The sequence below is a fragment of the Colius striatus genome, chromosome 10 (assembly GCF_028858725.1).
Source record: "Colius striatus isolate bColStr4 chromosome 10, bColStr4.1.hap1, whole genome shotgun sequence".
Taxonomy (NCBI): domain Eukaryota; kingdom Metazoa; phylum Chordata; class Aves; order Coliiformes; family Coliidae; genus Colius; species Colius striatus.
In genome coordinates, this window is record NC_084768.1 from 6,205,850 (window position 1) to 6,229,450 (window position 23,601).

Consider the following 23,601-nt stretch of genomic DNA (forward strand, 5'->3'; position numbering starts at 1 on the left):
TAGAGTGATACAGTCCAGCAAACCTATATGCTAGGGAAACATAATATTAGGAGTATATCAATGAAATTATTTTAGAAATAGGAATGGTGTGAGACCTTTTTTCTGGTATTCTCATGAAGCTCTAGTTCTCTCTCTCTGTCCATAAGATGTATTTATTTTTTTGAGTTCAGATAGGGCCATGCATCAGTGATGTATTTAGCTTCATGACTCCTGCCAAAGGTCCCCAAAAACCTGCAGCCTTATTATGCAAAGTGCTGATCTGATAGATGCTCATTCTGCAGGTTCCACTTTCTTCAAGCATCATTGATGGGTTAACTTTACAGTGGCAAGTTTTAAGCTAGAATGGATAGATCTTTTCTCTCCCAGCTGATGTGAGCTCAAAAATGTGTCGCCGAGTTTTGGTGAACTGCACAAAAAAGCTGCTTCCCTGTCTGGCTCGATTTTTTTCCTGTTGGGGTTTACAGTAGAGCAATGGCATGACATTAATGACCAAGAATAGAACCACAGCCTAGGTATTTGTAAAAGACTCATCAGTTGTGATTTCGTGGCTTGCCTTAGAGTATCAGCATTTTCCTCAAAGCATCAGCTGTAGCACTCGTAGGAGTATGTCCAAATTCAACTTGTGCTTAAAAATTATGAAATAGCTCGTTTACTCCCTGGAGCAATGGGCTTAAAATGAAAAGTGTTGCTAATCCTCAAAAGGAGAATCAAAAGCCAAAGATCACTCACATAGCATCTTGTGATAACTAACCACCCTCTGAATTTTGGATGCTTGACTAGTGGTTTTTAAACTCCTCAGGACAGAGGGAGCGGGATGGACAGTGAACAGGAATCAGTGCTAACTTGTGAAGTCCCACAAAAACCTACCAGTCACACTTCCACTGGTGCCAAATAAAGTGTATAAAACATTTTCGTAGGGATTCAGCAAGTGATTATTTTGCATTCATATATGTGGCTGTAGAATTCAATGAGACCTCGACTTTCAATATGAAATATTAAAAAAATAACTTTCAGAGAGCTCATCAACAGCAGAGAAGTTATTTGCAGTATCCTTTGCGTAGAATATATGTATATTATCTTCACCTACTGTGGCATATCTTCTGCCATGCTTGTTATGTGGCTCTAGACTCCCATTAACTGAATCCCTGGTGGAAAGCCGTTTCCCTACATTATATTGTAATGCTCTTGTTAATGATAAATTGATGAAGAGCTGCTTTTTTAGATTAGGTGAGTGGTCCTTTGATAATGGGGTTGGAATCAGGCCAGAGGTTTTATACTACTTTGCCTGGAGGGTGAGAACCAACTAAAATATTCCTTTCTTGTGTTCTGCTAGAAAATGAGACAGTCAAAGAATTTCAGCTTTTAATTTTAAGAGAGCAGTTCAACACTGGTTTACATGGTGCGTATTTTTAGACTTTGTCTTTATCTTGCCCCTATATTTCTAATAAATTATTGAAGAAAGGTACTTCTCATGTAATTAGAGCCAAGCACCTTTTAAACAAGATCAACTTCTTTTGAATTGACTGGTTTCATTTTCTATGGCAAAAGATCATAAGGAAAATACTTTTGCATGTTTCAAAGTTAAGATCAATTGTTATCCTTTTCTAATTTCAAATGCACTAGATTAGTGCTTTTGTTGTAGCAGAAAACTGTTAGAATATTTATGGTTTTTATTTTTACATAAAACCAGACATTTCCTATTATTTTTTTCTTTGGGCAAGGAATGTACAAGGCATTCTTATATCCATGGATATTTTTTGCTATTAGCACTAATATAATTGAAATTAAAGTGAAAGTAAAAAGTATTATTAAGGTGACACATGTTTAAAGTTTTCACTCTCGTCTCCAATGGTCTTTCTCAGCTGTGTACCTTGCCCTTTGGGAAGAAACGTGGAGTGTGCATGCTCATCACTTCTGATCATGATTTGACAAGGTCATGCCTTGGTAGGATTTGGGCTGTGTGTTATTATCTTGATGTTGCTTTAAAATGTAGTGGCATATGGAAAACATAGAAAGGAGGCGGTGGAATTTTAATACACCCAATAGATGTAGGAATCCCTTTGCTGACTGGAGGTGGCTCCATGTTGCTTGTTAAAGGACAATGCCTAATACAGGACTTTTAAGTATGCACTTTATTGATGGAGAAGAAAATCTTCAACTGTAATGACAGTAAAGCAGTTTTAGGTTAAGGTGAGAGCTCTAAGATTAAAGCCTGGATTTTGGTTCTGTCATGTTAAAATTTAGGTGTTTTCATAGAATCATAGAATGGGAGGGTTGGAAGGGATTTTAGAGATCATCTAGTCCAACCTCCCTGCAGAAGCAGGTTCTAGATCAGGTCACATAGGAACATGTCCAGGCAGGTCTTTAAGAGATACAAGTAAGGAGATTCCACAACCTCTCTGGGCAGCCTCTGTGAAAAACAAACAAAACGCGCTGAAAGAACTAAAAGTGAGTGGCTTATTTTGGAATTAAGAGTTTGACACTTCTATTATCCAGGGTTTTGATGAGAAAAAAAGAAAAACTGATTTCCTTTTGAAGCATTTGTCCAGCTTTTCAGATGAGAACAGATCTAATCTTACTGTTGGAGAGCAGACTCCAGCTCACCGTAGAGGAGATTCACAAATACCTTATTTGCCTTCCACTTTCCAGCAAGCATTTGCTGTGGTCATCAGAAGGAAAATTCAGTTCTACATTAAAAATTCTGGCCGTCAAGTTAGGTCTGTGGTCTGCCTTCAGTTCATATCCTTGCCTAACTCATCAACATTTAGTGTCAAATCTTCTATACAGACTATCATTTCCAGATCAGAGAGAACTGCCTGGGATCCTGGCATCACCTGGTAAGTCCCAGCACCATCATTTGCTCAGGTGTCTCCGTGCAAAGACAAAGAGTTATCAGGCTCCAGCCTGACAGGAGCTCTGCAAAGGGCAGAAATCAAAGGTGAAGGTTTTGGGGCTGCATCTTTTTTTCCAAGGATTCAGAAAACTCTCTTTGGTCAATATTTTGGAAGTCTATGTCTTGAGTCTTCTGTATCCTGTGGCAAATAGGAGATGTGCTGGTAAAATAGGAATCTGCACGTTTAAATTGTGCCACCTTTGCTCAGTTTTGTCTCTTTTAGGCAGGCTGTAGGTACAGCTCTTACCAAATCATTTTGTCAAGGACGTGATCTCTGTGTTGCTACTGGGAAGGTAAAAGGCAAAAGATGTGCCTTCAGTTGTTTTGGTTTGTAAAAAAAATCCTATTTGGAATTCATGAGCATGCAGTGTCTGAATATATATAAAGGCTTTTTTCACCTGAGAGTTTGCCTTATAGTAGAAACATTATCCCCAGTGCCCCCGCCCCTGCAGGGTAAAGGGTGCAGAAATCTAAATATTATGTTTAAAATGATCCTGGTTGTAAAGAGCTAGAGCCAAAACACCTGAAAGACAGCTTTCGTAAGTTGATATTTGTTTCAACCTGTGAACAGAACAGTGGCTGAGTGCTTGTTAAAGGTATATTTTCTTTTAACTTATATGGAGAGAGCTGTCAACTATTTACCATAAATATATTTATACATTTGAATATATAAATGATACTGTTACTTACCTTTAGTAGGTTTCACACTGACAGGTATGCTCAGAAAACATCTTTCACTAAACCTGAAATGTTGATATAAATATCTGAAGAAAAATACTAATCACAGAATACATTGAACAGACTTACTGATCTTGTATACCTGGAAAAAGATTTTCAAACAGACTTTGTCAGCTCAGCCTTGGCATTCCTTGTCAAACAAAAGCATGCCTAAAGACACATTTCAAAAGCAGACAATGCAGCGCTTGCTAACCTGCAGAAAATCGAAAAGGATCAGGGAGGCAGAGAACAAACAGAATAGGTAAGCAATAAGAAATGGAACACAGTTCTAAAGAGCTGTTTCAGAGAGCCAAATATGTTTAAAGAAGCCTACATCAATAATTAAACATCAGTAAGTAAAATTCCAGTACACTTTTTTGCCAGCATTGTTTTAAGATTTGTAATGTAGAAATGAAATTATTGATTCAGTATCAGTAAGAAAACAGAACTAGTGTTAGGGGAGGAAAGACGTGCATGGAGGGAAGAGATTGAGGCAGGAATATTTGTAGCGTGGAGATGCAAGTCTGCAGCGTTAACTTTTCGTAATAGGAAGTCCACACTTCAGGATCCGTCCACTTCAGTCAGCTGAAAATTTGGGTCAGGCAGCTGTTATCTGAATTGACAGCGAGTATCTGATTAAAAGTAAAATGCTTTTTTAAAGTAAAAAAAAAAAAAGAAAGAAAAGGGAAGGGGAGAGGAAGAAAAGGCTGTGCTGTGTCACATTCACGCCACTCATGTTGCTTACGTTGTGTCATACCGTACAGTGATTTGATGCTACATAACACAACATGACACGAGTCACAGTTCACTGCTATCCACATTACACTCAGGTAGTTTGGCATAGCTCTAACTTTTGCTTTCCTCTCATTTCCTATTCAGTGCATTCCACTTAGACTGGGTGGTTAATGCAGACAATTGTGATACACTCAAAACTAGAGTTCCCTACCCAAATACATTTTTCATTGGATATTAAAGTGGAAACTTCAGTGGATATCTTTTGCACATCCAGATGCAGCTCCTTTGCTCAACTTAGGAAGGGCATTAATGGCAACTTACACCTGAAAGGGAGGAGTTAAGGGGAATTTCCCATAGGAAATAGAGCCAGTATCTGTGGTGATGACTTTCTGAGTTGGAGAAATACTCTCTAAATGGAAAATAATTTTACTTTTTTCTGCCACTGGAGACATTCCCAAACCAAAACCTCATATTAACCTCTCAGCCTCCCCTTCAATTTCAATTTGAATTGAATACCTTTCTGTTTCAGAAGGATGTGAAATATAATTCCAGACCTAAATGTCTAAGCAGTCTGTAGGAGGCTGAACCAAAACTCTGCATCTTGGAATGCTTAGGACAGGCACGGTTCAACATCTTTTCAGAGCTTTGCACTTTGGGTCTAGCTATCTTAATTGGATGTTTCCCAAAAGTAACAGTCTATTTTCTTTGTGGTCACCCACCTCAGACAACAAGCATCAGCCCTAGGGCACAGTTAAATTGCACTGTTGCTTCCTGTAATGAACTCTTGCCTGCCTGCCATAACATCTCATACATCTTGCCTTTGTTCTAAACAGAAGTAGAGAGCAGCGCAAATTAATAGGCAGCTTTGATGAGTTTCTTTCATTTTTATTGCCAGCATCCTGAAGTTCTAGATCCACTTAGCACCTCCAAAGAAGCGATAAGTGATTTAGCTTTTTGGGGACAAATTGGTTCTATTGACTCCAAGTGCCAGATTTACCAAAAATAACTCATTAGCTGTGCATTATGATTCACTAGGGTGTTCTGGTTTTGGCTAGATCCCAAAAACCACATTTGTGTACAAATGTTCCTATTAAGGGGTGTGAGACTTATTAATGGTATACCATATGCACCAGTGCATTTTTCTTTTTTTCTCCTCTAACAAAGCAGTTTTCCTACCACAGATGAGAAATGACTGGATTTTGAAGGGTTAAACCTATTCTAATGTGATAAAACCTGAGAGACTAGAGTAATCAAGCTATCATTCAGTCTCAGCTACTCACTTTCCCCTTTCCTGCGGCTACTGCTTGAACCTAATATTCCTTCTCTACATTTGAGAAGCAAATAAGGGAACCAGCTGAAAAATTTAGTTATGGACTTGGTTTCTGCTGCCAAGTTCAAGTTTACTGGGGAGCAAAATGTGTTCATTCCCTCCATTCCCTTTTGAAAAAAGAGGTAATTCACAAACTGCTTTTGCCCCACAACTTGTTTCTCACGCTTTGATGGATTGGATTCATCAAATCTGAGGAAAAGTGATGTCTGATACTGTGGTAAATGTACCTTAACTCCTAAACACACAGGAATATATTAGTGTAGTTACACACAGATCCAAAAGAAAAGCAATGGGTGATGTGAAAAAGGTTGGAGGATTTTTCTGTCTTGTCATCTCTTGGTAAAGGCAAGGCTGTGATTTCCCTTTTATGCTCCTGTTCTGGATACTGTTGGTACTTTCTGCCTAGAAAGCAGAAACAGGGCAGCCCCTAAGAAGCAGACCAGTCATGGGGGGGCCTTACGCTAACGGCACTGAGCAGTTGGGAGTGTCTCTCTAAACCAGGATAAAACATGTTTTCCATAATCCAAGGAGCATGGAAACTACTCCTATCCAGGGAGGCAGTGAGGATGATGACTGTTCCAGTGGGGCAGCTGGGCCACTGACAGCCACGTGCTGGCACCACTACAGGCTTCCAATGGGGTCTTTGGCTGGTCCTTGGAGGCTCACCTGCAATGGCACAGTGTGGTACAAGTCATTCCCAAGTCCTGCACCTGGATTTATTATCCCTTATTGTTCACTGATGCCCCTGTGGAAGCATTATTCCTGCTGTGGGCTGGGGGGGAACTCTTGCCATTTCCTCTTTGATACTTCTAATGCTCTGTGTTGAAAAGCTTTTACTTCTGCTTCTTAACTCAGTAACTGGAGTTTTACCTCCATGCTTCCCCTTCCCTATTCTCTGAGCACTTTGGCTATTAATTGAGTTTTCGAGTGTAGTAAGCTGAAGTTTTTCACCACATAAATGATTCATCCAAATAAAGTGAAGTTATTGAGCAAAAGTTAAATTGGGCTTTAATTTGCCTCAGGTCTCTTTTGAGCCATCTCCTAGGCTGCTCCTTATTGTAGAAATGTTTCCCTCTTTGAACATAGTTTTCTTTAAAACACTATTCACAAGAAGATGAAAGAGAACAAATTGTGTTGTTTGGGCATCCTGAGAGCTGGTGCCAGATCCAGGAGATGTCTGTCTTCTGAGGAAAATAATTTCTCCAGGATCATTCCTTCTATCTTGATTCAGGTCTGATGGCTGAAGAGAAACATGGGAAGAGTCTGAGGGAACAGCTCTGGCAAAATCCTGGTTTCTTCATTTTCTCCAGTATCCCTATTTCAGTTTTGTAGCCAAAGCAGTGGACAAAGTTTCTCCTATTGTGCTTTTAGTGCTTTTGTCACTGGCTTTCCAGAAGGGTGGGTGTCCTTTAGTCTGTCCTCTAAATCCTAGCTAAACGTGCAGGTGAGGACCCTCTAGAAACAAGTGAAATGAGATGCAATATTGAGAGGAAAATAGTTGCAGGTAGAGGAATCAGCCACATTTGGATTTTGACAAGCTTGTGTGAGAAAAGGCTGTTTCAATATCATGAGACAGCTGCTTCTCATGGTGTGGCATGTCATTACAGAGATTCACACACAGACTGAAGCTTCAATACGCTGTCACCTTTCCTTGAATATAAAGTCAGTTATATGCAAGGGAATACTGCATTAATCACTTAATATTTGATACAATTGAAATATTTAGCTGAGTAACAGTGTGTTGAGGCGTGTGTGTTTGTGTATATATGAGTGTAAATAAGTAAAAATAAACAAGTATTAGTGGTGCAATAGCACTGAATAATTTATCCAGACCAAATGAATTATTTTCAGCTTCTTAGTCTTGAAAATTTCAAACTGAATTTCTGAAGTTCATTTACAGTGTTCTTTTTTTAATGGGCATATTGCAGTAATAGGAGCTGTGGTGTCTCAGGGTATCATAGCTAGCTTAATGGCTGGAGAACTTGCCCGTTTTCCCAACTTGGATCAGTTAGTCTAAGGACAGACAGTACCTCTGTCTGCAAAACATGCTGCTTCCTAATAAATACATTTAGTTTGTAAAGGTCCTAATTTCTCGTAGAAGTGATAGAAATGTTTAAGACCAATTTAATACAGAGCCCCGAGGACCAGTGAATACTAATAAACCCCCCAAGTCTCAAAGTGAGACCAAGTGGAAGAGGGAGGATGAACTGATCAGAAACAAACTGACGTGAGTAACAATAATAGAAGCAATATAAAATGACTTAGAATGTCACTGCACAACAAGATTTGCCCAAGACACTGCAGTAGCACCAGAGCATAGATAAGAGCTTGCAGTGTATGTAGTTTGCCTATGCAGTGTCACTATAATCAGAGATTCCAGTCAGGGTATAGTAACCCTTTGATTTTGATTCACCCCTTTGCTTCAGTGCTTGCCTTGGGCCGCACCAGATCCATCTGGCTACCTGTCTCGCTTTTGCCACCCCTGTCATAAGGACTCCTGCCAACTGCTTGTCTCTCAACATGCTGCGTTTACTACCCCTGAAAGCAGTGCCTTCTGCTAGCTGGGGAAGGAGAGCACTGAGGAGTAGTGAACTCGCAGATTGACAAATAAGCTGAGACTGACCCAGGGCTGGCACCCTCCAGAACTTGCTTATATTTTTGTGTTGGGCATGATCATCTCTAAGTGTGGCCCTGATTCCAGCTGTCATTTTAGGTCAGATGCATAATATCAGTTTACAGAACAAGTGTAGTTAAAGGACCCTCATCCATCTTAGCCAGATGGAAGAAAAAAAGCTACAAACAAACAAAGTAGGTATCAACAGTGCTTGGGACATACTATGACTCTCTGGCATGCCTTCAGCATGAAAAGTTGGGCAGTGGCACCAGAGAAGATGATAGCCAGCATTATGTCATCTGTGAAACCGCTGTATGCTGGAGAAATGCATCTGAACACCTTGTCAGCACAAAGATAAATGATCTTCACTGATACAATCTGTGACATAATTGTAAGGTAAAGAATAGAACCCAAAGCAACTACCGAAAAGCAAGACATCATGTTGAGTAAACCTTCCACACAGGCCAAAAACCTTCTCTTTATCAGAACAGGCTGCCCAGAGGGGTTGTGGAGTCTCCTTCCTTGGAGATCTTCAGGACCTGCCTGGACATGTTCCTGTGTGACCTGATCTAGGTGACCCTGCTTCTGCAGGGGGATTGGACTAGATGATCTCTAAAGGTCCCTTCCAACCCTGCCACTCTATGATTCTGTGATTAGCACTGATCCTGTAAACAAGATATCATTTCTGTGAGGACACTGGTGCTAGACGAGGCAAGAATTAAATCATTTATTCCTTAAAATAAGTTGAAATTACTCTTTGTACAAATGAAGCAGAAATTCTTCTTTGTCCTCCTCCGTGTGTCTTTGGTATTGTTTTTGTAGAACTTCCCCAGAAGAATGATCTCGTGTTGGACAGATCTGTGCTTCCCTGGGAAGAGGAAATGGATGTTACAGCTTCTCTGCATGGACCAGCCCTCTTTTCCTCAGCTTTTTTGACTGTCACTGGCCATTTATTGCTGGACTACTCCTCAAATGCATCCTGCCCCACTCATCTGTGTGTATGCTCTGAGATAACCCGAGACAGCTTCTGCTGGACCTTTTGTGAATGACGACACAGGGAAGTAAGATAACTCACTTCGCCTCTTCACTGCAACATAGATTTTCATTAGGAAACTGGATGGAAGCTTTGGGCTGTGGCTGTACAATTCCTTCATACAGGCTTGTGTCTTGTGCAGTGAGCTATGTGTCTAGGTCTCTCAGTCTAGAGCTGGGTGGCGCTTACTTGTTACTCCCATGACTGTATTTCTTGTCATTTTTTATCAATAGTGAACAGTTAAATCTTGAGAAAATAAGACAATTTTGAAAGATGGTAATTACATATTTGTTCTAAGGCTCAAAAAGATTAGTTCCTTGGGTTTCCCACGAGAGGTTTCAGACCATTCTCCCGCTGTCTTTTCTCTTTTCCCCAGAAAGCGATTTCAACGTCTGCAGCTCTGCTGCACTCAGGTAGTGATTAGAATATATTGTCAAATTTTTTACCTTCTTTTTTTTATTGTTGTGTCACACAGCTCACCTGCCAACTTGTTTCTTGTTAATTCAACTCTTCTCATCTGCTTCTGTTTCTACACTTGTGGGGAGATGAGGTGACTGGGATTGAATAGGAGATAGCAGCGGTAGTTGAAGCAAGATGAAAATGAATGATATTTTCAAATCCTAAGCAGGGCTGCAGAGGCTAATAATTACATTAAAAAGGCCCTCTGCAGGTAGGTGCAAATAGGCTAGTCTAAACAAGTGCCACTATTTTAATGTGGGCTGTTCAAGACGATGTCATTACCTGACTAGACTGCCACCTTTCACCTCCAGCCATTGTGCTCTGTTAGATCTCACTAACAGGGAGAGTGAGGAACTTGTTTGCAGGGGATTTGTTGTCTCACGCTCAGAGGCAGCTGAGAGACTTGCCAAATGACAGGAAGACGCTTACATTCACAAGGTGTGATTGCCTAAGTGTTTGACTGTGTCTAATTAGTTTGCCTTTGCTGGTTGGTAGCTCCACAGTCAGAAGCAGATTGACTCTGCAGGCTTTAAGCAAAGAGGTCTGATTGGTGTTATTATCATTTGTTTATTTAACCCTCCCACTAGCCATGAAATATTCCCTGCAGTATGGCCTTTTCCTCTGTCTTTAAAAAAGGCATTTTTATTGCACATATTATGATGAATAGTGTTTTCTCCTGTCATCTCTCCACAGCTTCCAGTTATATTGTAATTAGATTCCTTTTAAACATCCTCAGAACAGACATTAGTATTAACTTTTTGAGCTTAGACATATGAGCAATATCTGGTTACCTTCAGAAGCAGGTGATGTTAGCTCATTTTTATAACAAATAACACAGACTCTATCTGCTTCTGTGTGTGAGTGTCAGTTTAGTCGAGCTTCTCTGGGGATAAAGAATCAAAATGTTAGTCTTTTTCCTTATGAAGTGATTCTTATAACAAAAAAAAAGTTCTTGAAGAACTCCATAAAATAACAGCTAGGCCACATTTAAAATCAAGAAGGATTCTCCAAGTATGAGTAAATGCAGAAGCACCTTTGTTTCTTAAGGCTTTTCTCCTTGGCTCTACCTCAGGAGTGCAAGTCTACCATGCAGGTTCTAGGGAATTCCCCATCCTATGATTTCCAGATTTCTGGGGCATGAGACCCAATTCTCAGAAAAACAAAAAAAAAAAATGGAAACCAAGTTCCAAAAGGTGATTCCAAGAGGAAAGATTATTATTATGGGAATTCCTTTTCTTTCTTCCCGGAGTGTACTTACAGTCAACTTTTTAACTGTGCCCGAAAAAACCTCTGGGTTTGGAAGGGTTTGATGTTCTTGTCAGATGTTTTTCCCAAAGATCCTGATCTGAAAAAGAAAGAAAAGGTTGATATCCAGAGTTTTGAGGGTTACCTTGGTCGACTTTGGCTACAGTTTATTCTGTTTCAGTGCTTTGGCTGTCACTTCTCTGATGTACAAAACTTGAAGATACTAAGTGTCTTTGTTTGAAGGACAGCTTACATTTCTGGCTATTTTGCTTGTTCCCTTCTGAATTCTCTTCAGGCTCCATAGTGAGGTTTTTCACACTGCCTATGAATTTGCTTTGGTTTTGAGTACCATTATTTTCCTTTTAGTTGTTGAATAGTCTACATCCTTTGGCATTTCCTAAAGACACCTTAAATAATCCTCAGGACTGTGTCAAATTATAGAAGCAATCCAAAGTATATAGCTGAAAGGGTAGGATATTATCCTATCAGTGAACAGATAATCAGATTAAATGTGCGTAGCCATGTATATCTTTCTCTACTCTGTTATTCTTAAAAGTTTCAAGCAATAAACCCTATCCTAGCATTTCATTATAAGATGCAAATTTTATAAACAACTGACATCGTCTATAGACATTATTCTGAACGAGCTGGAACACAAAAGAGCACAGAGTAGGATTTCTGTCTCAGATCTGTAGAGACCTCATTTCAAGACAGCTCCTCTTTGGCTTATGCAGCCCTTTTCCCTTGGGAAGGGTGAGATGAAAAAGGAAGCTGCAGCTCTGGGATGAAGTTGTGGGTTTGTGATTCAGCTGAGAGAGGTGTGTCGTCACATCTCTAGACAGATTCTCTCAATTTGCTGATGGCCTCAGCATGTCCAAACAAACAGTGTGTTGCATCAAAGGTCAGGTAATTTATTTACCGTAATACGAGAGTATAAATGATTTAGGAAAACTAAGAACTGTTAAATCTTCATTTTAATCAGGAAGTTAAGGATTTTATTTCCCTGTAAGCTGGATAAGTCCTCTTTCTTAAGCAGGCCTTCATTCAGACACCTGTCAGACTTCTGCCTGCTCCAGGCACCCTTAAAATCATCTGAGTTTTGGTACTACTTTCAGCAATGGAGACCAGTTTTCATTTCTGGTTCAGGATCCCTCCTGAAATTGCATGATCTGGGATAGGAGGATGCAGAGAAGCAGCCAACCACTGTCCACAGCTTTGCTGTCACCATGGAATGGCTTTCAGCTAGCTTCTTCTGTGAAACAGAAATCATGAAGTTGCCCCTTGAATTCCGGTGTGATAACAGCATGTTGCTGTGCACCACTGGGCCAGGCTTGACTAAACTTGTATAATTATAGTACCATGTAGCTTACCCTAAGTCTTGTAAGATTTCTCAGCAGCAGAGAGGATAAGATCTCTAGACCACTGTTGTAAGGTAATAGCAGAATAAAATATAACCTGTCAAGTTACCAGATAAAAAATAAAACAAACTGATATTTTCTAGAGCTTTTACTAATTGTCACTTCTCTGCAATATTTCACAACTCCCATATGCAAATGGACTTACAGGCAAGTTTCTGTGTACATACCAGTGCCCTGGCTCCACTAAACCCCCTTATCTTAGCTTCACTAATTTGCCATGTCAAATTAGTGTGATGAAACAAATTCTAATTACACTGAAAGATCACTTAGAGCATTAGCACTGCTGCTGAGGTCTGTTCTTGTGCTATCTTATTTGCATACTAATCCAATGTGCCTAGGTAGATGACAAAATGAAATGTCTTCTAACATGTTTATGAGTTTTTCCTGGGAAGGTGCTGACTCAGCCTTGACAGATGTTCCCATAGGCAGAAAGCTGTAAGGAGGAAACACGAATCACATTGCTCAACCTAAGGAAGGATGTTATTTTTCTCCTTTGACTTCCCAGCTTGTTTGTTTGATCCACTGGGAAACAGAAATCATTTTTCCATTTTAAAGGTAAGCCAAATAATGACATCAAGAATCAAAGACTGTAATCATGACCCTTGTTCGGGACGAAGTTTACAGCATCAAAACACCAAAGCCAGGAAAAAGTACAATTAAAAAGGTAGAATTACTCACTGAGGAAGACAAAAAAGAAAAATTATTGCAAAATTTAGGCTTAAATTATGGAACAACTCAAAAATATGACTCTCAGAATTTGAATTCCTGCTGGCATTACAACTTCTTTTGGAAACACAGACCCCTGTTAATAGGTTTTGCTTCACACTGTAAAGCTATGGGACTGAGATCCAGAACCCTGGAAAGAAGCGAAAGTCAATGTCTTACCATTTGTGGGTGGGCCAGCTAAAGTAATTTTCCCAATGTGAGTGATTTCTTGCCCTTTCTTTTCACACCATGATGCACAGGCCTTGTCTGGAGACTTTCATGGAAGTTAGGGCTCTTCCTTGCACTCTTCCTAATCGTAATGGGCAAATACATAGGGGAGTCTTGGCTCAGGTGAGACCTTTAGCATCTTGTCACAAAAGAAACAATCTGCAATTGTTCTTCCATCAAGGTTCATGGCAAAACTCTGGATGTTTCAAATGCAGCCAGGTTTAGTGTGGAGTACAGATGAAATGAGTGGAGATTGCTGCATGCCTTGGTCACCTTGGAAAGCATTGTGAATGAAATGACTAGGAGGTAAAAATGTTTGATGTCACGAATAGGTGTGTATTTACTTAGTGTACTGTACACAGTCTGCAGTGTACAGACTTAATAACCGAGGCTTATAGCTTTTTCCATATGAGTGTTTATTGGAATAGAGCAGGCAAGAGTTGCTTATATTTGTACCTGCAGAGAAACCATTATTTATTTGTGTGTAAGCATGTCACATAACATATACAGAAAAAAAGGAAGGCTTCACAGTAGAAAAGTCATGGCATTTATTACAATTCAATAAAAATATCACAGAAATATTCATACACCAGAAAATTAACCCACTGCCACAGTGCTCCGGTAGAATAAGGGCACTTTTACTATCATAATGCCACAGAGGACATTGGTCATAGGTGAGTAGTTGAGTCTGCAGATAACTGAGAGAATTTTTGATGTGATTATGTAGTAGATGTACAGATGACCTGTGTGTTGTATCACACAATACACTGGCAAACTGGGACACAGAAGATGGAAATTGCATTATATTTTCTTTCTAGTTTTTCAAATTTTTCATGAAATGCTAATTTTCTACAGATCCATTATTTATGAAAAAGGCTTTTTTTCCCTTCTCAGTGCCGGGGGGATTTTACATGTGTAAGCCCCATTTAGTGTTAATGGCAGATACCAGTATACAAGCTCCGTTCACTGGGAGGAAAATAGTCTAGTGTACCTAATTAACTAACACTGAGCCACTTGCATAGATAGTATTTCATGTACACTGGGGCTTAGTACTGTGGTTAAAAGCACAGTCCAGCAAACAGACTCCAAGACTACACGAGTAGCTGAAGTATTCCATAGGAAATGGGCATTATTTTGTTGTTTAAACATAGATAGTTCATTTTCTCTCTTCAAGCACAACGTAGCTTGTATGTTTCAATAGCTTAGACCTATTTGTCTGTTATATTTTCACATGAAAGCAATAATTCAGCCATGGCACCCTACTGCTCTACAGGGTCTGTGGATCTGTACCTGCGCTTTCAATAAGGGGGAAGGAGCAGTCCTTCAATGGACCAGTGGCAGTACCTCTCCATTACCTTCATTGAGCGTTGGAAATGGCTTTATGTCCTTGTTTCCACTCTTCATGAAAAATGTAGCTGTTGTTGCCATCAGCTTCTAAATTAGAGATGTATCTTACCACGAAAGGCTAGTTAGATACCTACAGCAATGCTGCATGTTAAATCCTGTAAGATTTTATCTCGGAGATTAAGACACAGCCTTGCTTTCTTTTCTTTAAAGCAGCTTCCCTCATACCATTGTGTCTATTTTTTTCCTCTTTCTGAGGGCTAGATGTTGGGCTAGCTGAAGAGCTGTCACTTTAGCTACAGCGCTATAGGTCAGCCAGAGAAAGAGCTGTCTTCAAACACAGTGACAGAAGACAGTTCAGTTGTGGAGCCAGGACAGCATTCCACTTCCCTTTGCCCAGAATGTGCTTTTTGCAGAGCACTGTACCAGAGGATGTAGACTTTCCTTACTAGGAGTAAAGAAAATGATGCAATAGCTACTAAGGTGTGAAAGTGGAAAGGTGGAGATCTTATTTTCACTCATGAAGGGGACAGGAGAGGAAAACGTGCAAGGTATTTAAGTTTGTTACATTAAAAGCATAGGCACTGAGTGTCCCAGGTTACTAAATATGGGCTTGTATAAGAAGAGTAAATGGATTTTTATTGTTTTTTTTAAAACTTTACTTGAAGTTTGGGCTCCTATGAAACTTCTTGGCTCAGTCCTCTCAGTAGATATACAATATCAGAGTTATGCTGTAATTGGTACCACACTGACACATAATGTAAAGTGTTATCTACATTTAAAACTTGAAAATAGTATTTGAATTCCATATTCACAGGTAATAAGAGTTCATCTTCATGGTGGGGAAAATGAGTTTCAGAATGACAGCTCTTAACCTGAGTGGGTTTTTTTTTATTTCGAGTTCGGTTCATATGTTTCTTTTCAACGTGGACATTATTCTGCAGTCCATATTCAGAGAAAATCCTCCCTAAGGTCATGAATATCAACACAATGTTAGCTATTGAGAAAGGCTTGTTGTTAAAATATCTATTTATCTTTTCATCTCTGTATTTACAGTGCAAGCCTAATCAAAAATGCTGCAACGGGCCACAGTAACAGCTGCAATGTTATGATATATCTGTAGTTCCATGTAAAACAGTTAAAAGTAACAATCATTGGCATTTTGGCCTTCTCTTTCCCCAGGATTTCAGAGCACTTCCCAAAAGTTAGTTTATTATTTCCCACAATAGCAAATACCTGTCAAAGCAAGTACATCTGGAGGAGATTCAGAACCCCTTTGGAGAACCCTCTATCATAATACCATTGTGGGGTTTTTTTCTGAGAAAAAATCCTACACATTCCAGTTTCTTTGGTGAATTTATAACAAAGAAGTTGTCCCTGAAAAACAGCCTTTTTTTTTTTTTCCCCTCCCAGTCAGGTCTTCTCTTTACCCTTAGGTCACGTTATCTCTGAGCAACATGGTAAATCACAGGAATTTGCTTTTGCAATGTCTTGATTTGACATTTAAATTATTCTCCTGATTCAGATCTTCTGACAATCTGGCAATAAGGTTGACAGTTGAGTCCAAATTTGCTTACTCTGTGGCATGTGTGACAATCCCTATATGAATTCTGCTCTTTTAAAAACCAGATTTCCTTATGATCCTAGCCTGGCACTCTGTATGGTGGGGATCTGTTTAAAGCTGGAGGAAGCTCCCAGCAGAGAAGTGGGCAATCTTCTCATGGTGCCTGCAGTGAAGCTTGGAAAGAAAACCACTAGTATTCCCTCATGCTTATTATTTTCTTAGAAAAAAGCATGTGAAGATGATGGACCACAATCTGATGTCTGTGGACAGAGAGGCAGGGGGAGACATAGATCTGATCAACCCTAGTGCTAGAGAAGTGAGAAAGTACAGCTCAGTCTACATCTTCACAGATTACATGGCTTCTGAAGATGTGAAAAGGACACTGTTTGGGGAGAGCAGACACGAGAACCTTTCTTCCCTCCCTTTCCCTTGAGAGTTACCATTCTGGACAGCTGGCAAGCAGCTGAGTTGTGTCCTTTCACAATTAGCCCATCAGGCATGGTAAGTATCTGACAATCTCACCTTCTTGGTTGCATGAGTGAGTGATTAATGAATGAATGGGTGTTTTTTTCTGCAGAGTGGTTCAAAGCTGCAGTATAATCACTTTGATAAGATTAGGATCCTGTTTGAGATTTTAATAAGAATGAAATAAACATATGCTTGCTAGGACATGACCAGGAAATACTGTGGTTGCAGATAAACCAATACATAATAGAAATTGCTCTTTAGAAACTTTAGAAAATGTTACTTACATTTGAAATACCACATACTTCACGATCTGTCTTTGGAAGTTGTATTGCAGGGTTTTCTCTCTGTTTCCATGGATGGAAGAAAGCCAAGAGAAGGTAAAAAGATTCACAGGAAACCCCTCAGAAGAACCTTCCCTAAAGCCACTGGCTGCATATGTTATTGCTGTGGCAGCACTATGTCTTTCATGTGTTAAACAGCAAATGAAACATCATCAGCTAACAAGGAAAAGGTGTACTGTTCCTTTAGAGCGATGCTGTTTATAGACCACTGTTGTATACCAAATGATTATGTATTTTTCATAAGCTGTATTGGTGACAGAAGTTAGATGTAGCTGGGAGAGAATTTTTTAATTCAATACATGGTGAGAAAAACTTTGACATTTGGCATTAAAATTGCCATTCAAAAACCACTGCATAGAGTTGCTTTTGTGGTCATTCAACTTCTGTCATCCTCAGATTCAGTGCCTACCTCTTTCCTACCAGTGAATACTATCTAATGACAAGGAACAGGTTGGGCTGCAATTCGTAGGGAGTTCAGCTTAGAAATACTTGCTTCAATTAAAAAACACTGCATATGTGCACAATATTGCAGTATTGCATAAGGAGGTTGTGCATGTGCCATCACACATTTTCTGCTTGTTCTTATGTGCATTTATTTTCTAGGAGTACTAATAATATGAGCCTTTGGACGTTCCTTGTTAAGTGTGGATGGGAAAGTAGCTGCCAAAAAGCACTCAAAGTCCTGTGTTCATGTCCCCTGTCAAGCCAGGTAATTTCATCAATCTAAATGCCTGAACTTTTACAAAAAATGACACTTCCCTGTCTTGAGATGATTGTTAAAGCAGGAAGGACCCAGGTGTACTGCAACGAGTGATTTTTTTAACTAGATCCTCTGCTCCTCCATCCACAAATGTCCACATGTGAAAGGGCAGTTGGTTTCAAAGAACTGTTGCACATTTATTAATGTTAAATCAAATATTGCTTACAGAAGCCACGGGGAAAGTATTTTCATAGGCTGTTCCAGCACTCCAAATGACACTTGTGTCTGTGGAAACAGAAGTAAGAGTGAAGGTGAGTAATCATTTGATCTAAATAGGGACACAGCTGTATTTCTAATGAGATTCAGGCTTTCGAATGGCCAGCTTCTTTCAGTCTGCTGTAGAGGAGCTGTGAACTTATCATTCAGACGTGTGCACATAAATACAGCAGCTACCATTGCTGATGGCTTTGAAGCATTTTGCAGTCAACTGCCAGAGCTAGTGGCTCTATGCCAAATCATGATGCGATTCTGAGCCTGAGAGATTTTCATGCAAGTCTGGGGACAGAGGTCATGGATCAAACATAATGGGCTGACATGTATTACGAAAGATTAATGAGTCTGGGCACAAATTAATTGTGTTCTTATCAGATAATCAGCAGGTCTCACTAACACTTACCTTCAGTGTTATAAAAAAGAATGTGTGCTGAGGTCTCTCCTGGTCAGAAAACAGAGCTTTTATCATTATTTAAATGAGACAAAATATCAGTTGTGTCTGGTATAAAATCTTATCAAGGAGTTACTCCAGCTCAGGTCAAAGCTATTTTTCCAAGTTCCACATTGACAGGGAAAGGAGCTGCAACAACTGTCTGGATTTATTTTAGTGTCAGGAAGAAAGCCAAGGTAGAGCAGAAATAAGCTTAAGATTGTTGTTTGCAACTGTGATCTGAGAAAAGTTAAACAGTGTAAGGATAGTGATGGGGTACTAAAAATGCTGCCAAGAAAATCACATTATGACACACTAACAAGAAAAGATTTTGTGTTTTTATTCACTTAAATGCTACTGAAATGTGAATCCAACTAGAGATTCTGTTCTGTAGGATAGTTTCCTTTTAGCAAACAATTGGGAACTTCTCAGATGCTCACTTCTTCCCCCCCAGAAAAGAGCTGGGACTCCAAAGGCAGTACAGAGGTCAGATTACTGGGCAGCTTCCCTAAAACCTTCTGCATTTTGGTGGAGGATGGTTCCCTTCCGTGAGTGTTTTGCCTACTGTGTGTGGCACTTGTGAAAAAGTCACTTCTGCTTCTTGCAAATGTTTTCTATGGCCTGAGGAATCTGATAATTGTGGAGGGGGTCAAGAAGTGTATGTGGATTTGTCCTATCTGTTTCTTCATTGCTCTCTGTCTTATCTGGTTTAGTTTTGGGTACTTTTTTAAATGAGTTATATACTAGAGTGTTCAAGTTGCTGACTTAAGCAGTTACCAGTCAGGAGATAACAGAAGCAGCAGATTATTGTGTTTAAAATTTCTATCAAAGAACCTGCAAGTAGATAATCCATATGTAGAATTTGAGTGAGGGCATTTTCTACAGTCCATAGCCTGAGATGAGTGGCCACAAGTTCTTGTGTCAGGTTGCACAAATCTGAAAGAATTTCAGTGTACTTCACAGGTTGCTTTGGGTTTACTGAATCAGATTGGAACATTTTGGCAGTAATTGGTATTTTTTCAGATTTTTGTGCAGCCATTTGTGGAAAGTGTTTCATCAAATGTTCTATATTCAAGCTATTTGCAAACCAAAGCTCTCTCAAACCAAAGCTGGATGTCCTAAAAACAGAAATGACCCAGGCAATAGGCAAAGACATATGAAGACAGCAAACTTCCAGTGCACCTCAACTACTAATTTAAATGGGTTAAAAGATAGGTCTAAATAGATCCCCCAGCAGCACCTGCTCACCACAGGTTTTAGGATAAATCAATGAAAATCCCCAGTCCTTCCTGTGAAACTACTACCAGGATTGTCAACATCTCCAAGAGAAGAATATGAACGACATTCACAATAAAACTTGAGAAGAGAGTGGACATAGTTGTCCTTATTTTGCACCTGAGTTGAAGTCATTTGTCAACAAAAAAGCTATTTTTGTCTCTCCCTTAGGTTTTACATGTAGAGAAAAGGCAATCTGTCCTTACTGAATGATATACTTGAGCTCGAGTATTGCTTGGCTGAAGTGAATGAAGGTGTATCTCTTTATCTGACACAGCAGTGACATTAGAATACTCAGTGTTGAATGCCAGTAATGGTTTGATGCCTCTGTATAAAAACAAACAAACAAAATCAGCAAACTGAGATTGTGAAGCTTTTTCAAGTACTATTTTAAAAAGTGCTACCTAACTGATATGGAGCTTCCTTCTCCCCTCTTCTCTGAGAAAGAAATTATAGATCTGCTGATCCCACTGATTGGGATTTGGAAGGACCAGTCCTGTCTGGGTATTATTGTTTAGCAGCATTGTTCTGGAACCTTAGGTAAAAGGTGTGATGAAATGACAACTTCTGGGGCGATTCCTTCCCTTTCAGAGCCTGGCCTAATGTAGAACATGTGCAGTATCCAGCAGGTATGAAATTTTGGAGCAACATAGGAAATTGCAGAAAAATGAGTGAATAAACCAACAACAGATAAAATGTAATGTTACTTGAATGGAGAAACATCTGCAACACAGACTGATTTCTATTTTTCCTGATTACTCTTTTTTACCATTAGAAATTCACTAACTAGAATGAGAATACAAAGCCTATATGGCAAATACGAATTGACACAGTGCCACTGGAGCCAATAAAGCCTGGCTACTTTGCACTGGTTGAGGATCTGCCTTACTTTGGTTTTGTTCTTATTGTATACAGAAATGAACCACAATTTAAAATATATCAGGAATTTCTTCAGTTACAATGAGCCCATGTTTTTACCATACATGCAGTACACTGAATGGAAGTATTTTACCAGCCTGTCTTCCCTTCAAGAGAATGACACTCTATGGGTTTGATATAGTCAATAAGTTTGGGTTTTTTTGTTTTGTAACACTGCCCATGTTGGGGTTTCATCACATTCACAGCAACGTTATGAATTTTTATGCATAACTGTATGTAAGACCTCAGCTTTTCACTACTGCTTGTTAATGTACATTTTGGACAATGTTAACATCATCTCAGATATTCAGAACAAGTGAGGAACTTGGTTTAAGTCCTTAGGAGAAGCTAAAAAGACTATTAACAAGCTGAGTCCATAAAAAACATCTGTTCCAGTCATGCTGCTGATTTTTTATTAGTCCTTCAAATCCATAGCAAAGATCTCTAGAGCAAGAAAAATGCTCTAGTGTGGAGTGCAATTTCCAATTTCTTAGCTAACCTGATTTTGTTGATTCATACATATGCATGATTCAGTGCTGTTCCTGAATACAAACAAAAAAAACCCCTTTTGGTTTGTATTTTATTTATTTTCCTTGAAATGCCCTTGAAATTTCATTTGCTCAGTGAAACCAAACAAATAATTGCATACTAAAAGGAAAATGAAGAGTAGCAAGCTAAATAATTTGTAACATCAAATATTCCTCTGCTGTGGTTAACATTCTCAGTGAGGGGAAACAGTCAGCAATAAACAGCCCAATGTATCTTAAATGCAATAACTAATATCAATGTCAAATGCATGAAGTGAAAATACCTTAGGATATGCTTTCACAGCTCTGCTATATTGCTGCTAAATGGAATATGCTATATAACTATAATAGCAGTCATACTTGTCATATTTCTCCTGATCTCTAAGGAAAAATACCCATGTAGCCATTATGCAGCTTACATCTTTTTCTAGTCAAAGTTGTAGTTTTATGGAGTCTTTATAGTGGTTTTTAAAAGTTTATACTCTGAAAGCAAACTTGTCACAATTTGTGTATCATACAGGGTATACCAAGTCACATTCCTGATAATTAGGGACACTCCAGTATTCTGTTTTGCACATGACTGCAAGATGGCTGTGTAGTAAATTACAAAAGGTTACTTCTGATTTGGGCCCTGCAATGCTCACCTGTATGAGAAAAAGCAAATAAACATATACTTTTAAGTAGATTTTTTAACAATGACCCTGTTAATCACACTAGCCAAAATATATCACTGGTTTAACCAAACATTGCCTGTGGAATAGTAATGGGGAAGAAATTGACCCAATTTTGGTAAAATCACACTAATTTCCCTCAATACCACAGGCAGAGACTTCATATGGTGATGAGCACTTTTTACCACATCCCAAGCATGAAATGTTGCTGAGCATAAAGTTTGTAAATGAAAATTAGCATTTGTGAGTCAGCAGTTGTTAATGAACATCCGGCTAAGGGAACAGTATCATTTGTGATTCCAGCATTTGTGTGGAAACTCCCTGTCAAAGGGAGACTAAGTAAAATCCTTTTCTGCTGGAGTAGTCTTTTGGGAGGAGGAGACTGAGTCTGACAGACTCTGCAGTACCATACCCTTGTCCCAAGGAACATCTGCTAGGGAGCAGAAGACAGGGTGCCAGTTTCATCACAGCCTGTCCTCTTGGCTTCTGTCTTCTTTATCCTTTTGTACATTGTGTTTGTGATATCTGCTCCATGACAAGGTGAAGAATTGCCTTGGTGGACCATGTATTTTAATGGAGTTCTGTATAGGAGGACCTCCCAATAGGTAGCAAATACCTTGACATCATCATTTTCCACCTTTCAAAAATACTGTAGCAGACGCGGGTCTGAATGTGACACCCCCTTATATAGTGCTGGGAATTGTTCTCCTTTTGCTTGCTATACTAATTTCTATTTTTGTTTCCTTACAGAAAGTCTCCTCTAGCACTCTTCAAAGTCTTTTCAGTGGAAACAAACACTTGTAAATTACTTTCTCCAGTGCCAAGAAGTTGAATCATAGCTGTACATAGAGTTGTAGGTAAGTGTGTTTGTTTTTCCCCTTAAGTATGTTTAAAGATTCTAATCTGTTAATTAGTGTACTGCATGATTCAGTTAATAATAAGAATTGTGTTTAGAAATGCCTCCAAAACAACATAAGCAAGTTAGGAACAGAAGCAGATGTTCCAAAGACAAAGAATTATGACTTTGATGTCTGTATATAAAACATAGGGAATTAACTTGATTAGTGGAATATTCAAAATAATGGTGGAGAAACTGGTATTTATGTGTCATTAGACATGAAGGTCAGTGAAACAGACTTCCAGAAGTAAAGGCTGCATGTTCTGTCTTGTCAGAACTGACTTAAGGATGGTTTCTATTGGCTGCTTCAGTTGTGAGGATCGTTTGGAAGGTAATTGGGAATGGAGGTCACCGAAGACTAAGTCTGAAGTTATTTAGGGTAATGAAATGTTTGAGAGATAACTAAGACCTTTGGATATCTATATTTGTCTTCCCGGAAACGTAAGGATGGAAAAGAACCTGATAAACCATTCTAGTCAACTTTGCCACAGAGAGTTTGTATGACTTTCCAGCCCAAATCTTCAGAGCCCATGTAAGCCCCCTGTGCACCATGACTATACAGAAAGGAGAATAAATATGACTCTGTTGAGCAACATAACAACTCACTGGTAACCTCACTTTTTCACCTAAGGCTACATGTTTATGCCTTGCTGAGGCTGCATTTTCTGCCCAGTGCTATTGTTCTTGTAAGCCTGCTTTACGTAGTTCAGTATAACATTTGTTAGATCTGGCTGAAATGTACCAAATAGACCCAATTGATTCTCCTGCTGGACATCTGTGAACTGCTCCCTAGCACTTGCACAGAGCATGGAAGC